General features: G+C 59.0%; 1 long non-coding RNA gene across 1 annotated transcript in view; it reads left to right on the top strand.

Moving 5' to 3' along the window:
• The window catches only part of LOC141141319 (uncharacterized), a 69,230-nt gene that overhangs the window by 10,245 nt on the left and 42,349 nt on the right, over nt 1-16,636 (top strand). The window lies entirely within an intron of this gene.

Below are 16,636 nucleotides of genomic sequence, written 5' to 3'. Positions count from 1 at the left end.
ACTCTCCTATCCCCTGTCCCCCCCCCCGACAATCTACTATCCACTGACCCCCCCCCCGACACTCTCCTATCCCCTGTCCCCCCCCCGACACTCTCCTATCCCCTGACTCCCCCCCCCCCCGACACTCTCCTATCCCCTGTCCCCCCCCCCGACACTCTCCTATCCCCTGACTCCCCCCCCCCCGACACTCTCCTATCCCCTGTCCCCCCCCCGACACTCTCCTATCCCCTGACTCTCCCCCCCCCCGACACTCTCCTATCCCCTGACTCTCCCCCCCCCCCGACACTCTCCTATCCCCTGACTCTCCCCCGACCCGACACTCTCCTATCCCCTGACCCCCCCCCCCCGACACTCTCCTATCCCCTGTCCGCCCCCCCCGACACTCTCCTATCCCCTGTCCCCCCCCACACTCTCCTATCCCCTGACTCTCCCCCGACCCGACACTCTCCTATCCCCTGTCCCCCCCCCCCCCACATTCTCCTGTCCCGTCTCCTACCCCCCCCCGACACTCTCCTACCCCCCCTGACACTCTCCTATCCCCTGTCTCCTACCCTCCCCCCCAACACTCTCCTATCCCTTGTCCCCCCCACACTCTCCTATCCCCTGTCTCCCCCTCCCCGACACTCTCCTATCTCTTGTCCCCCCCCACACTCTCCTATCCCCTGTCCCCCCCTCCCCGACACTCTCCTATCCCTTGTCCCCCCCACACTCTCCTATCCCCTGTCTCCCCCTCCCCGACACTCTCCTATCCCCTGTCCCCCCCTCCCCGACACTCTCCTATCCCTTGTCCCCCCCCACACTCTCCTATCCCCTGTCCCCCCCTCCCCGGCACTCTCCTATCCCCTGTCTCCTACCCCCCGACACTCTCCTATACCCTGCCCCCCCGACACTCTCCTATCCCCTGTCCCCCCCCCCACACTCTCCTATCCCCTGTCTCCTACCTCCCCCTCGACACTCTCCTATCCCCTGTCCCCCCCCCACACTCTCCTATCCCGTGTCTCTTACCCCCCCCCGACACTCTCCTATCCCTTGTCCCCCTCCACACTCTCCTATCCTCTTTCTCCTACCCCCCCTGACACTCTCCTACCCCCCCCCCCGACACTCTCCTATACCCTGTTCCCACCCCCACCGACACTCTCCTAGCCCCTGTCCCCCCCCCAACACTATCCCCTCTTCACTCCCTTTCCCTTGTCCCCCAACACTCCCAGTCCCTAACAGTGTCCCTCCCCTGTCCCTGACATTTTGATCACTTCTCACTTTCAGTCCTAGTGACAATGGACACAGGACCGATGGAGAGGATGAGTCTCCATCGTGGTGACTCCCTCCCCTACCCCTAAAACTGATAACTATCCTTTCATTATCCTAATCCCGGACACTCTCCTTCCCCTGTCCCTGACATTCACTGTCCCCGACACTGTCCTTCCCCTGTCCCCATCAATCTCCTTCCCCTGTCGCCATCAATCTCCTTCCCCTGTCCCTCACATTCACTGTCCCCGACACTGTCCTTCCCCTGTCCCCATCAATCTCCTTCCCCTGTCCCTGACAATCACTGTCCCCGACACTGTCCTTTCCCTATTCCCAACACTCTCCTTCCCCTGTCCCCTCTTCCTTCCCCTATCCCCTCTTCCTTCCCCTGTCCCCACCACTCTTCCTTCCCCTATCCCCACCACTCTTCCTTCCCCTGTCCCCACCACTCTTCCTTCCCCTGTCCCCACCCCTCTTCCTTCCCCTGTCCCCTCTTCTTTCCCCTCTTACCACCTCTGTTCCGTCCCCTGTCCCCACCACTCTTTCTTCCCCTGTCCCCACCCCTCTTCCTTCCCCTGTCCCCTCTTCTTTCCCCTCTTACCACCTCTGTTCCGTCCCCTGTCCCCACCCCTCTTCCTTCCCCTATCCCCTCTTCCTTCCCCTGTCCCCACCACTCTTCCTTCCCCTGTCCCCACCACTCTTCCTACCCCTGTCCCCATCACTCTTCCTTCCCCTGTCCCCACCCCTCTTCCTTCCCCTGTCCCCTCTTCTTTCCCCTCTTACCACCTCTGTTCCGTCCCCTGTCCCCACCACTCTTCCTTCCCCTGTCCCCACCCCTCTTCTTTCCCCTCTTACCACCTCTGTTCCGTCCCCTGTCCCCACCACTCTTTATTCCCCTGTCCCCACCCCTCTTCCTTCCCCTGTCCCCTCTTCTTTCCCCTCTTACCACCTCTGTTCTGTCCCCTGTCCCCACCCCTCTTCCTTCCCCTATCCCCTCTTCCTTCACCTGTCCCCACCACTCTTCCTTCCCCTGTCCTCATCACTCTTCCTTCCCCTGTCCCCACCCCTCTTCCTTCCCCTGTCCCCTCTTCTTTCCCCTCTTACCACCTCTGTTCCGTCCCCTGTCCCCACCACTCTTTCTTCCCCTGTCCCCACCCCTCTTCCTTCCCCTGTCCCCTCTTCTTTCCCCTCTTACCACCTCTGTTCCATCCCCTGTCCCCACCACTCTTCCTTCCCCTGTCCCCACCACTCTTCCTTCCCCTGTCCCCACCACTCTTCCTTCCCCTGTCCCCACCACTCTTCCTTCCCCTGTCCCCACCACTCTTCCTTCCCCTGTCCCCACCCCTCTTCCTTCCCCTGTCCCCACCCCTCTTCCTTCCCCTGTCCCCACCCCTCTTCCTTCCCCTGTCCCCACCTCTCTTCCTTCCCCTGTCCCCACCCCTCTTCCTTCCCCTGTCCCCACCCCTCTTCCTTCCCCTGTCCCCTCTTCTTTCCCCTCTTACCACCTCTGTTCCGTCCCCTGTCCCCACCACTCTTCCTTCCCCTGTCCCCACCACTCTTTCTTCTCCTGTCCCCACCACTCTTCCTTCCCCTGTCCCCACCACTCTTCCTTCCCCTGTCCCCACCACTCTTCCTTCCCCTGTCCCCACCCCTCTTCCTTTCCCTGTCCCCTCTTCTTTCCCCTCTTACCACCTCTGTTCCGTCCCCTGTCCTCACTACTCTTCCTTCCCCTGTCCCCATCACTCTTCCTTCCCCTGTCCCCACCACTCTGCCTTCCCCCGTCCCCACCCCTCTGCCTTCCCCCGTCCCCACCCCTCTGCCTTCCCCCGTCCCCACCCCTCTGCCTTCCCCCGTCCCCACCCCTCTGCCTTCCCCCGTCCCCACGATTCTTCCTTCCCCCGTCCCCACGATTCTTCCTTCCCCTGTCCCCTCTTCCTTCCCCTATCCCCTCTTCCTTCCCCTATCCCCTCTTCCTTCCCCTATCCCCTCTTCCTTCCCCTATCCCCTCTTCCTTCCCCTGTCCCCACCACTCTTCCTTCCCCTGTCCCCACCACTCTTCCTTCCCCCGTCCCCACCACTCTGCCTTCCCCCGTCCCCACCACTCTGCCTTCCCCCGTCCCCACCACTCTGCCTTCCCCCGTCCCCACCACTCTGCCTTCCCCCGTCCCCATGATTCTTCCTTCCCCTGTCCCCACGATTCTTCCTTCCCCTGTCCCCACGATTCTTCCTTCCCCTGTCCCCTCTTCCTTCCCCTGTCCTCTCTTCTTTCCCCTGTCCCCACCACTCTTCCTTCCCCTGTCCCCATCACTCTTCCTTCCCCTGTCCTCACCCCTCTTCCTTCCCCTGTCCCTTCTTAACACCTCTGTTCCGTCCCCTGTCCCCACTACTCTTCCTCTCCCTGTCCCCACCCCTCTTCCTTCCCCTGTCCTCACGATTCTTCCTTCCCCTGTCCCCATGACTGTTCCTTCCCCTGTCCCCTCTTCCTTCCCCTGTCCTCTCTTCTTTCCCCTGTCCTCTCTTCTTTCCCCTGTCCCCACCACTCTTCCTTCCCCTCTCCTCTCTTCCTTCCCCTGTCCCCATGATTCTTCCTTCCCCTGTCCCCATGATTCTTCCTTCCCCTGTCCCCATGATTCTTCCTTCCCCTGTCCCCATGATTCTTCCTTCCCCTGTCCCTACCACTCTTCCTTCCCCTGTCCACATCACTCTTCCTTCCCCTGTCCCCACCACTCTTCCTTCCCCTGTCCCCACCACTCTTCCTTCCCCTGTCCCCACCACTCTTCCTTCCCCTGTCCCCACCACTCTTCCTTCCCCTGTCCCCACCACTCTTCCTTCCCCTGTCCCCACCACTCTTCCTTCCCCTGTCCCCACCACTCTTCCTTCCCCTGTCCCCACCACTCTTTCTTCCCCTGTCCCCACCACTCTTTCTTCCCCTGTCCCCACCACTCTTTCTTCCCCTGTCCCCACCACTCTCCCTTCCCCTGTCCCCACCACTCTCCCTTCCCCTGTCCCCACCACTCTCCCTTCCCCTGTCCCCACCACTCTCCCTTCCCCTGTCCCCACCACTCTCCCTTCCCCTGTCCCCACCACTCTCCCTTCCCCTGTCCCCACCACTCTCCCTTCCCCTGTCCCCACCACTCTCCCTTCCCCTGTCCCCACCACTCTTACTTCCCCTGTCCTCACCACTCTTCCTTCCCCTGTCCCCACGATTCTTCCTTCCCCTGTCCCCTCTTCCTTCCCCTGTCCCCTCTTCCTTCCCCTGTCCCCACCACTGTTCCTTCCCCTGTCCCCATGACTGTTCCTTCCCCTGTCCCCTCTTCCTTCCCCTGTCCTCTCTTCCTTCCCCTGTCCCCACCACTCTTCCTTCCCCTGTCCCCACCACTCTTCCTTCCCCTGTCCTCATCACTCTTCCGTCCCCTGTCCCCACCCCTCTTCCGTCCCCTGTCCCCACCCCTCTTCCTTCCCCTGTCCCCACCCCTCTTCCGTCCCCTGTCCCCACCCCTCTTCCTTCCCCTGTCCCCACCCCTCTTCCTTCCCCTGTCCCTTCTTACCACCTCTGTTCCGTCCCCTGTCCCCACCCCTCTTCCTTCCCCTGTCCCCATCCCTCTTCCTTCCCCTGTCCCTTCTTACCACCTCTGTTCCGTCCCCTGTCCCCACCACTCTTCCGTCCCCTGTCCCCACCCCTCTTCCGTCCCCTGTCCCCACCCCTCTTCCGTCCCCTGTCCCCACCCCTCTTCCGTCCCCTGTCCCCACCCCTCTTCCGTCCCCTGTCCCCACCCCTCTTCCTTCCCCTGTCCCCACCCCTCTTCCTTCCCCTGTCCCTTCTTACCACCTCTGTTCCGTCCCCTGTCCCCACCACTCTTCCTTCCCCTGTCCTCATCACTCTTCCTTCCCCTGTCCTCATCACTCTTCCTTCCCCTGTCCTCATCACTCTTCCTTCCCCTGTCCTCATCACTCTTCCTTCCCCTGTCCTCATCACTCTTCCTTCCCCTGTCCTCATCACTCTTCCTTCCCCTGTCCTCATCACTCTTCCTTCCCCTGTCCCCACCCCTCTTCCTTCCCCTGTCCCCACCCCTCTTCCTTCCCCTGCCCCCTCTTCCTTACCCTGCCCCCTCTTCTTTGCCCTGTCCCCTCTTCTTTCCCCTCTTACCACCCACCTCTGTTCCGCCCCCTGTCCCCACCACTCTTTCTTCCCTTGTCCTCACTACTCTTCCGTCCCCTGTCCCCACCCCTCTTCCGTCCCCTGTCCCCACCCCTCTTCCTTCCCCTGTCCCTTCTTACCACCTCTGTTCCGTCCCCTGTCCCCACCACTCTTCCTTTCCCTGTCCCCACCACTCTTCCTTCCCCTGTCCCCACCCCTCTTCCTTCCCCTGTCCCCACCCCTCTTCCTTCCCCTGCCCCCTCTTCCTTACCCTGCCCCCTCTTCTTTGCCCTGTCCCCTCTTCTTTCCCCTCTTACCACCCACCTCTGTTCCGCCCCCTGTCCCCACCACTCTTTCTTCCCCTGTCCTCACTACTCTTCCGTCCCCTGTCCCCACCCCTCTTCCGTCCCCTGTCCCCACCCCTCTTCCTTCCCCTGTCCCTTCTTACCACCTCTGTTCCGTCCCCTGTCCCCACCACTCTTCCTTTCCCTGTCCCCACCACTCTTCCTTCCCCTGTCCCCACCACTCTTCCTTCCCCTGTCCCCACCACTCTTCCTTCCCCTGTCCCCACCACTCTTCCTTCCCCTGTCCCCACCACTCTCCCTTCCCCTGTCCCCACCACTCTCCCTTCCCCTGTCCCCACCACTCTTCCTTCCCCTGTCCCCACCACTCTTCCTTCCCCTGTCCCCACCACTCTTCCTTCCCCTGTCCCCTCTTCCTTCCCCTGTCCCCACGATTCTTCCTTCCCCTGTCCCCTCTTCCTTCCCCTGTCCCCACCACTCTTCCTTCCCGTCCCCACGACTGTTCCTTCCCCTGTCCCCATGACTGTTCCTTCCCCTGTCCCCATGACTGTTCCTTCCCCTGTCCCCTCTTCCTTCCCCTGTCCTCTCTTCCTTCCCCTGTCCCCACCACTCTTCCGTCCCCTGTCCCCTCTTCCTTCCCCTGTCCTCTCTTCTTTCCCCTGTCCCCACCACTCTTCCTTCCCCTGTCCTCATCACTCTTCCTTCCCCTGTCCTCATCACTCTTCCGTTCCCTGTCCCCACCCCTCTTCCTTCCCCTGTCCCCTCTTACCACCTCTGTTCCGTCCCCTGTCCCCACCCCTCTTCCTTCCCCTGTCCTCTCTTCCTTCCCCTGTCCCCACCACTCTTCCTTCCCCTGTCCCCACGATTCTTCCTTCCCCTGTCCCCACGATTCTTCCTTCCCCTGTCCCCACCACTCTTCCTTCCCCTGTCCCCACCACTCTTCCTTCCCCTGTCCCCACCACTCTTCCTTCCCCTGTCCCCACCACTCTTCCTTCCCCTGTCCCCACCACTCTTCCTTCCCCTGTCCCCACCACTCTTCCTTCCCCTGTCCCCACCACTCTTCCTTCCCCTGTCCCCACCACTCTTCCTTCCCCTGTCCCCACCACTCTTCCTTCCCCTGTCCCCACCACTCTTCCTTCCCCTGTCCCCACCACTCTTCCTTCCCCTGTCCCCACCACTCTTCCTTCCCCTGTCCCCACCACTCTCCCTTCCCCTGTCCACACCACTCTCCCTTCCCCTGTCCACACCACTCTCCCTTCCCCTGTCCCCACCACTCTCCCTTCCCCTGTCCCCACCACTCTCCCTTCCCCTGTCCCCACCACTCTCCCTTCCCCTGTCCCCACCACTCTCCCTTCCCCTGTCCACACCACTCTCCCTTCCCCTGTCCACACCACTCTCCCTTCCCCTGTCCCCACCACTCTCCCTTCCCCTGTCCACACCACTCTCCCTTCCCCTGTCCACACCACTCTCCCTTCCCCTGTCCCCACCACTCTCCCTTCCCCTGTCCCCACCACTCTCCCTTCCCCTGTCCCCACCACTCTCCCTTCCCCTGTCCCCACCACTCTCCCTTCCCCTGTCCCCACCACTCTTCCTTCCCCTGTCCTCACCACTCTTCCTTCCCCTGTCCCCACGATTCTTCCTTCCCCTGTCCCCTCTTCCTTCCCCTGTCCCCTCTTCCTTCCCCTATCCCCTCTTCCTTCCCCTGTCCCCTCTTCCTTCCCCTGTCCCCACGACTCTTCCTTCCCCTGTCCCCATGACTGTTCCTTCCCCTGTCCCCATGACTGTTCCTTCCACTGTCCCCTCTTCCTTCCCCTGTCCTCTCTTCCTTCCCCTGTCCCCACCACTCTTCCGTCCCCTGTCCCCTCTTCCTTCCCCTGTCCTCTCTTCTTTCCCCTGTCCCCATCACTCTTCCGTTCCCTGTCCCCACCCCTCTTCCTTCCCCTGTCCCCACCCCTCTTCCTTCCCCTGTCCCCTCTTACCACCTCTGTTCCGTCCCCTGTCCCCACCCCTCTTCCTTCCCCTGTCCTCTCTTCCTTCCCCTGTCCCCATGATTCTTCCTTCCCCTGTCCCCATGATTCTTCCTTCCCCTGTCCACATCACTCTTCCTTCCCCTGTCCCTACCACTCTTCCTTCCCCTGTCCCTACCACTCTTCCTTCCCCTGTCCCTACCACTCTTCCTTCCCCTGTCCCTACCACTCTTCCTTCCCCTGTCCCTACCACTCTTCCTTCCCCTGTCCCTACCACTCTTCCTTCCCCTGTCCCTACCACTCTTCCTTCCCCTGTCCCTACCACTCTTCCTTCCCCTGTCCCTACCACTCTTCCTTCCCCTGTCCCCACCACTCTTCCTTCCCCTGTCCCCACCACTCTTCCTTCCCCTGTCCCCACCACTCTTCCTTCCCCTGTCCCCACCACTCTTCCTTCCCCTGTCCCCACCACTCTTCCTTCCCCTGTCCCCACCACTCTTCCTTCCCCTGTCCCCACCACTCTTCCTTCCCCTGTCCCCACCACTCTTCCTTCCCCTGTCCCCACCACTCTTCCTTCCCCTGTCCCCACCACTCTTCCTTCCCCTGTCCCCACCACTCTTCCTTCCCCTGTCCCCACCACTCTTCCTTCCCCTGTCCCCACCACTCTTCCTTCCCCTGTCCCCACCACTCTTCCTTCCCCTGTCCCCACCACTCTTCCTTCCCCTGTCCCCACCACTCTTCCTTCCCCTGTCCCCATCACTCTTCCTTCCCCTGTCCCCATCACTCTTCCTTCCCCTGTCCCCATCACTCTTCCTTCCCCTGTCCCCATCACTCTTCCTTCCCCTGTCCCCATCACTCTTCCTTCCCCTGTCCCCACCACTCTTCCTTCCCCTGTCCCCACCACTCTTCCTTCCCCTGTCCCCACCACTCTTCCTTCCCCTGTCCCCACCACTCTTCCTTCCCCTGTCCCCACCACTCTTCCTTCCCCTGTCCCCACCCCTCTTCCTTCCCCTGTCCCCACCACTCTTCCTTCCCCTGTCCCCACGATTCTTCCTTCCCCTGTCCCCTCTTCCTTCCCCTCTCCCCTCTTCCTTCCCCTGTCCCCACCACTCTTCCTTCCCCTGTCCCCACGACTGTTCCTTCCCCTGTCCCCACGACTGTTCCTTCCCCTGTCCCCACGACTGTTCCTTCCCCTGTCCCCACGACTGTTCCTTCCCCTGTCCCCACGACTGTTCCTTCCCCTGTCCCCTCTTCCTTCCCCTGTCCTCTCTTCCTTCCCCTGTCCCCACCACTCTTCCGTCCCCTGTCCCCTCTTCCTTCCCCTGTCCTCTCTTCTTTCCTCTGTCCCCACCACTCTTCCTTCCCCTGTCCCCATCACTCTTCCTTCCCCTGTCCTCATCACTCTTCCGTTCCCTGTCCCCACTCCTCTTCCTTCCCCTGTCCCCACCCCTCTTCCTTCCCCTGTCCCCTCTTACCACCTCTGTTCCGTCCCCTGTCCCCACCCCTCTTCCTTCCCCTGTCCTCTCTTCCTTCCCCTGTCCCTACCACTCTTCCTTCCCCTGTCCCTACCACTCTTCCTTCCCCTGTCCCTACCACTCTTCCTTCCCCTGTCCCTACCACTCTTCCTTCCCCTGTCCCTACCACTCTTCCTTCCCCTGTCCCCAACACTCTTCCTTCCCCTGTCCCCAACACTCTTCCTTCCCCTGTCCCCAACACTCTTCCTTCCCCTGTCCCCAACACTCTTCCTTCCCCTGTCCCCAACACTCTTCCTTCCCCTGTCCCCAACACTCTTCCTTCCCCTGTCCCCAACACTCTTCCTTCCCCTGTCCCCAACACTCTTCCTTCCCCTGTCCCCAACACTCTTCCTTCCCCTGTCCCCAACACTCTTCCTTCCCCTGTCCCCAACACTCTTCCTTCCCCTGTCCCCAACACTCTTCCTTCCCCTGTCCCCAACACTCTTCCTTCCCCTGTCCCCACCACTCTTCCTTCCCCTGTCCCCACCACTCTTCCTTCCCCTGTCCCCACCACTCTTCCTTCCCCTGTCCCCACCACTCTTCCTTCCCCTGTCCCCATCACTCTTCCTTCCCCTGTCCCCATCACTCTTCCTTCCCCTGTCCCCACCACTCTTCCTTCCCCTGTCCCCACCACTCTTCCTTCCCCTGTCCCCACCACTCTTCCTTCCCCTGTCCCCACCACTCTTCCTTCCCCTGTCCCCACCACTCTTCCTTCCCCTGTCCCCACCACTCTCCCTTCCCCTGTCCCCACCCCTCTTCCTTCCCCTGTCCCCACCCCTCTTCCTTCCCCTGTCCCCACCCCTCTTCCTTCCCCTGTCCCCACCACTCTTCCTTCCCCTGTCCCCACGATTCTTCCTTCCCTTGTCCCCTCTTCCTTCCCCTCTCCCCTCTTCCTTCCCCTGTCCCCACCACTCTTCCTTCCCCTGTCCCCACGACTGTTCCTTCCCCTGTCCCCACGACTGTTCCTTCCCCTGTCCCCATGACTGTTCCTTCCCCTGTCCCCTCTTCCTTCCCCTGTCCTCTCTTCCTTCCCCTGTCCCCACCACTCTTCCGTCCCCTGTCCCCTCTTCCTTCCCCTGTCCTCTCTTCTTTCCTCTGTCCCCACCACTCTTCCTTCCCCTGTCCCCATCACTCTTCCTTCCCCTGTCCTCATCACTCTTCCGTTCCCTGTCCCCACCCCTCTTCCTTCCCCTGTCCCCACCCCTCTTCCTTCCCCTGTCCCCTCTTACCACCTCTGTTCCGTCCCCTGTCCCCACCCCTCTTCCTTCCCCTGTCCTCTCTTCCTTCCCCTGTCCCCACCACTCTTCCTTCCCCTGTCCCCACGATTCTTCCTTCCCCTGTCCCCACGATTCTTCCTTCCCCTGTCCCCACGATTCTTCCTTCCCCTGTCCCCACCACTCTTCCTTCCCCTGTCCCCACCACTCTTCCTTCCCCTGTCCCCACCACTCTTCCTTCCCCTGTCCCCACCACTCTTCCTTCCCCTGTCCCCACCACTCTTCCTTCCCCTGTCCCCACCACTCTTCCTTCCCCTGTCCCCACCACTCTTCCTTCCCCTGTCCCCACCACTCTTCCTTCCCCTGTCCCCACCACTCTTCCTTCCCCTGTCCCCACCACTCTCCCTTCCCCTGTCCCCACCACTCTCCCTTCCCCTGTCCCCACCACTCTCCCTTCCCCTGTCCCCACCACTCTCCCTTCCCCTGTCCCCACCACTCTCCCTTCCCCTGTCCCCACCACTCTCCCTTCCCCTGTCCCCACCACTCTCCCTTCCCCTGTCCCCACCACTCTCCCTTCCCCTGTCCCCACCACTCTTCCTTCCCCTGTCCCCACCACTCTTCCTTCCCCTGTCCTCACCACTCTTCCTTCCCCTGTCCCCACGATTCTTCCTTCCCCTGTCCCCTCTTCCTTCCCCTGTCCCCACCACTCTTCCTTCCCCTGTCCCCACCACTCTTCCTTCCCCTGTCCCCACCACTCTTCCTTCCCCTGTCCTCACCACTCTTCCTTCCCCTGTCCCCACGATTCTTCCTTCCCCTGTCCCCTCTTCCTTCCCCTGTCCCCTCTTCCTTCCCCTGTCCCCTCTTCCTTCCCCTGTCCCCACGACTCTTCCTTCCCCTGTCCCCATGACTGTTCCTTCCCCTGTCCCCATGACTGTTCCTTCCACTGTCCCCATGACTGTTCCTTCCACTGTCCCCTCTTCCTTCCCCTGTCCTCTCTTCCTTCCCCTGTCCCCACCACTCTTCCGTCCCCTGTCCCCTCTTCCTTCCCCTGTCCTCTCTTCTTTCCCCTGTCCCCATCACTCTTCCTTCCCCTGTCCTCATCACTCTTCCGTTCCCTGTCCCCACCCCTCTTCCTTCCCCTGTCCCCACCCCTCTTCCTTCCCCTGTCCCCTCTTACCACCTCTGTTCCGTCCCCTGTCCCCACCCCTCTTCCTTCCCCTCTCCTCTCTTCCTTCCCCTGTCCCCATGATTCTTCCTTCCCCTGTCCCCATGATTCTTCCTTCCCCTGTCCCCATGATTCTTCCTTCCCCTGTCCCCATGATTCTTCCTTCCCCTGTCTCTACCACTCTTCCTTCCCCTGTCCACATCACTCTTCCTTCCCCTGTCCCCACCACTCTTCCTTCCCCTGTCCCCACCACTCTTCCTTCCCCTGTCCCCACCACTCTTCCTTCCCCTGTCCCCACCACTCTTCCTTCCCCTGTCCCCACCACTCTTCCTTCCCCTGTCCCCACCACTCTTCCTTCCCCTGTCCCCACCACTCTTCCTTCCCCTGTCCCCACCACTCTTCCTTCCCCTGTCCCCACCACTCTTCCTTCCCCTGTCCCCACCACTCTTCCTTCCCCTGTCCCCACCACTCTTTCTTCCCCTGTCCCCACCACTCTTTCTTCCCCTGTCCCCACCACTCTTCCTTCCCCTGTCCCCACCACTCTTCCTTCCCCTGTCCCCACCACTCTTTCTTCCCCTGTCCCCACCACTCTCCCTTCCCCTGTCCCCACCACTCTCCCTTCCCCTGTCCCCACCACTCTCCCTTCCCCTGTCCCCACCACTCTCCCTTCCCCTGTCCCCACCACTCTCCCTTCCCCTGTCCCCACCACTCTCCCTTCCCCTGTCCCCACCACTCTCCCTTCCCCTGTCCCCACCACTCTTACTTCCCCTGTCCTCACCACTCTTCCTTCCCCTGTCCCCACGATTCTTCCTTCCCCTGTCCCCTCTTCCTTCCCCTGTCCCCTCTTCCTTCCCCTGTCCCCACCACTGTTCCTTCCCCTGTCCCCATGACTGTTCCTTCCCCTGTCCCCTCTTCCTTCCCCTGTCCTCTCTTCCTTCCCCTGTCCCCACCACTCTTCCGTCCCCTGTCCCCTCTTCCTTCCCCTGTCCTCTCTTCTTTCCCCTGTCCCCATCACTCTTCCTTCCCCTGTCCTCATCACTCTTCCGTTCCCTGTCCCCACCCCTCTTCCTTCCCCTGTCCCCACCCCTCTTCCTTCCCCTGTCCCCACCCCTCTTCCTTCCCCTGTCCCCACCCCTCTTCCTTCCCCTGTCCCCTCTTACCACCTCTGTTCGTCCCCTGTCCCCACCCCTCTTCCTTCCCCTGTCCTCTCTTCCTTCCCCTGTCCCCATGATTCTTCCTTCCCCTGTCCCCATGATTCTTCCTTCCCCTGTCCCCATGATTCTTCCTTCCCCTGTCCACATCACTCTTCCTTCCCCTGTCCCTACCACTCTTCCTTCCCCTGTCCCTACCACTCTTCCTTCCCCTGTCCCCACCACTCTTCCTTCCCCTGTCCCCACCACTCTTCCTTCCCCTGTCCCCACCACTCTTCCTTCCCCTGTCCCCACCACTCTTCCTTCCCCTGTCCCCACCACTCTTTCTTCCCCTGTCCCCACCACTCTTTCTTCCCCTGTCCCCACCACTCTTTCTTCCCCTGTCCCCACCACTCTTTCTTCCCCTGTCCCCTCTTCCTTCCCCTGTCCCCTTTTCCTTCCCCTGCCCCTCTTCCTTCCCCTGTCCCCACCACTCTTCCTTCCCCTGTCCCCATCACTCTTCCTTCCCGTGTCCACTCTTCCTTCCCCTGTCCCCATCACTCTTCCTTCCCCTGTCCCTACCACTCTTCCTTCCCCTGTCCCTACCACTCTTCCTTCCCCTGTCCCTACCACTCTTCCTTCCCCTGTCCCCATCACTCTTCCTTCCCCTGTCCCTACCACTCTTCCTTCCCCTGTCCCTACCACTCTTCCTTCCCCTGTCCCTACCACTCTTCCTTCCCCTGTCCCTACCACTCTTCCTTCCCCTGTCCCTACCACTCTTCCTTCCCCTGTCCCTACCACTCTTCCTTCCCCTGTCCCCAACACTCTTCCTTTCCCTGTCCCCAACACTCTTCCTTCCCCTGTCCCTACCACTCTTCCTTCCCCTGTCCCTACCACTCTTCCTTCCCCTGTCCCCAACACTCTTCCTTCCCCTGTCCCCACCACTCTTCCTTCCTCTGTCCCCAACACTCTTCCTTCCCCTGTCCCTACCACTCTTCCTTCCCCTGTCCCCATCACTCTTCCTTCCCCTGTCCCCACCACTCTTCCTTCCCCTCTTCCCAATCCTGGATAAATAAAATCACACAATCAACTTTTTCAATTGCTGCTGTACACCCATCCTCTACAAAATACTGAAAGGTAGACAAACTGCTGTGAACAATCTGAAACTGGCTAAATGTATAGTAAATGACCGTAACAATGACGCCACCTGCTGGGGAATTCCTGCCCCCCCTTCCTGGACAGAGAAATAAAACAGCATGAAAAGACAAGTTGTCTTTATCCAGCAGAGACCCCTTTTAAAGTGAAAAGCAACCCCACCCTCCCAGATCACTTCCATACACGGTAAGACTTTTAGCAAAATGTTATTGCAGGTCTCACCTGCTTCTACCCTGTAAATACAGAGACGGGCCAGCCCAATGTACTTGTGCTAGCTGGCTCTGTCTAGCCCAGGCTTTCTCAGCCTTTTAACCTTAGAGGAACCCCAAAAATAATTTTCATGTCTCGAGGAACCTTTACTAAAACTAAATCATCAGGGCTCAATAGGAACAATGCTCCTTATATTAGTGGTCAACAGGAAGAATGTCCCCCTTAAAGTGGTATTCCGAATGCCACCCTTAAAGACAGCTAAAAAGATATTTGGTGTCATGCTGCTGGCTTCGCTAAGTGGTACTGAACCTTGAACTCTGTAGGCGTCATCAAATAGGTGGTTCATCAGCCTCTGGAGGAACCTCTGGAGGAACCCTGGTTGAGAATGGCTGGTCTAGCCTATAATCACATGGTCAGGCCCTCAGACCTGCTGTGGACAGTTTCTTGGGTGAAACTCCTGGTACAAGGCATAATATAATACTTCCTGCAACAGGCTTGCTGTAATGTGACGTCAAGCTCTGTGCATTCTTCTGACAGAGCCAGGACTCCAGGGACAGAACAGAACAGAAGCAGGGGGGGGGGGGGGGAGGATTCTGGGAAGTCTTGTCTTCCGCAGTATTAAATGATCATAGCGGCTGCAGACTGACATGAACAAGTCATTTTAATAACGTGAAAATTCTAAAACATCTTGTGCAGCAATTACATTGTCTCACTTTATAACAATATTGTGGGCCTCGGTCAGCAGAGATGGAAAGAAGATTCACAGTGCACGGAATATCCCGGATTAATACTGATGGTGGACAGTCCTCACAGATGTCCCACTTCCTCATTTTTCAGTGCTGAATTGTGAAGACAGAGTTCCCAATTGACCAGAATTGAAGGGGCACTCCACCCATAACTGATAATTCCATGTGCAACACATGCTGGAGAGTTGACTCACCCAACATCGTATACACTATATTACCAAATGTAGAAGGACACCTGCCTTTACAAGCACATGAACTTTAATGGCATCCCAGTCTTAGTCCGTAGGGTTTAATATTGAGTTGGCCCTCCCTTTGCAGCTATAACAACTTCAACTCTTCTGGGAAGGCTGTCCACAAGGTTTAGGAATGTGTCTATGGGAATGTTTGACCATTCCTCCAGAAGAGCATTTGTGAGGTCAGGCACTGATGTTGGGTGCGAAGGCCTGGCTCACAGTCTCCACTCTAATTCATCCCAAAGGTGTTCTATGAAGTTGAGGTCAAGACTCTGTGCAGGCCAGTCAAGTTCCTCCACCCCAAACTCGCTCATACATGTCTTTATGGACCTTGCTTTGTGCACTGATCCAAATCATTTGGTGGAGGGGGGATTATGGTGTGGGGTTTTTTTCAGGGGTTGGGCTTGGCCCCTTAGTTCCAGTGAAGGGAACTCTTAAGGTGTCAGCATACCAAGACATTTTGGACACTTTCAGGCTCCCAACTTTGTGGGAACAGTTTGGGGATGGCCCATTCCTGCTCCACCATGACTGCGCACCAGTGCACAAAGCAAGATCCATAAAGACATGGATGAGCGAGTTTGGGGCGGAGGAACTTGGCACTGCACAAACTCGCTCATCCATGTCTTTATGGACCTTGCCTTGTGCACTGGTGGGGCAGTCATGTTGGAACAGGAAGGGGCCAACCCCAAACTGTTCCCACAAAGTTGGGAGCATGAAAGTGTCCAGAATGTCTTGGTATGCTGACACCTTAAGAGTTCCCTTCACTGGAACTAAGGGGCCAAACCCAACCCCTGAAAAACAACCCCACACCATAATTCCCTCTCCAACAAATGATTTGGACCAGTGCACAAAGCAAGGTCTATAAAGACATGGATGAGCGAATTTGGGGTCGAGGAACTTGAATGACCTGCAGAAAAGTCCTGACCTCAACCTGATAGATCACCTTTGGGATGAATTAGAGCGAAGACTGCGAACCAGACCTTCTCGTCCAACATCAGTGCCTGACCTCACAAATGCGCTTCTGGAAGAATGGTCAAGCGTACAGCCTACCAAGACATTTTGGACAATTTCATGCTCCCAACTTTGTGGGAACAGTTTGGGGATGGCCCCTTCCTGTTCTAACATGACTGCCCACCAGTGCACAAAGCAAGGTCAATAAAGACATGGATGAGCGAGTTTGGGGTGGAAGAACTCGACTGGCCTGCACAAAGACCTGACCTCAACCCAATAGAACCCATTTGAGATTAATTAGAGTGGAGAATGCGAGCCAGGCCTTCTCGTCCAACATCAGTGCCTGGCCTCACAAATGCGCTTCTGGAAGAATGGTCAAACATTCCCATAGACACACTCCTAAACCTTGTGAACAGCCTTCCCAGAAGAGTTGAAGCTGTTATAGCAGCAAAGGGTGGGCCAACTCAATATTGAACCCTACGGACTAATAGGGCGTACACACGGTCGGACTTTGTTCGGACATTCCGACAACAAAATCCTAGGATTTTTTCCGACGGATGTTGGCTCAAACTTGTCTTGCATACACACGGTCACACAAAGTTGTCGGAAAATCCGATCGTTCTGAACGCGGTGACGTAAAACACGTACGTCGGGACTATAAACGGGGCA

Source organism: Aquarana catesbeiana, linkage group LG04, assembly GCF_042186555.1.
Source record: "Aquarana catesbeiana isolate 2022-GZ linkage group LG04, ASM4218655v1, whole genome shotgun sequence".
NCBI classification, from domain to species: domain Eukaryota; kingdom Metazoa; phylum Chordata; class Amphibia; order Anura; family Ranidae; genus Aquarana; species Aquarana catesbeiana.
This window is presented reverse-complemented; position numbering and strand designations above follow the sequence as displayed.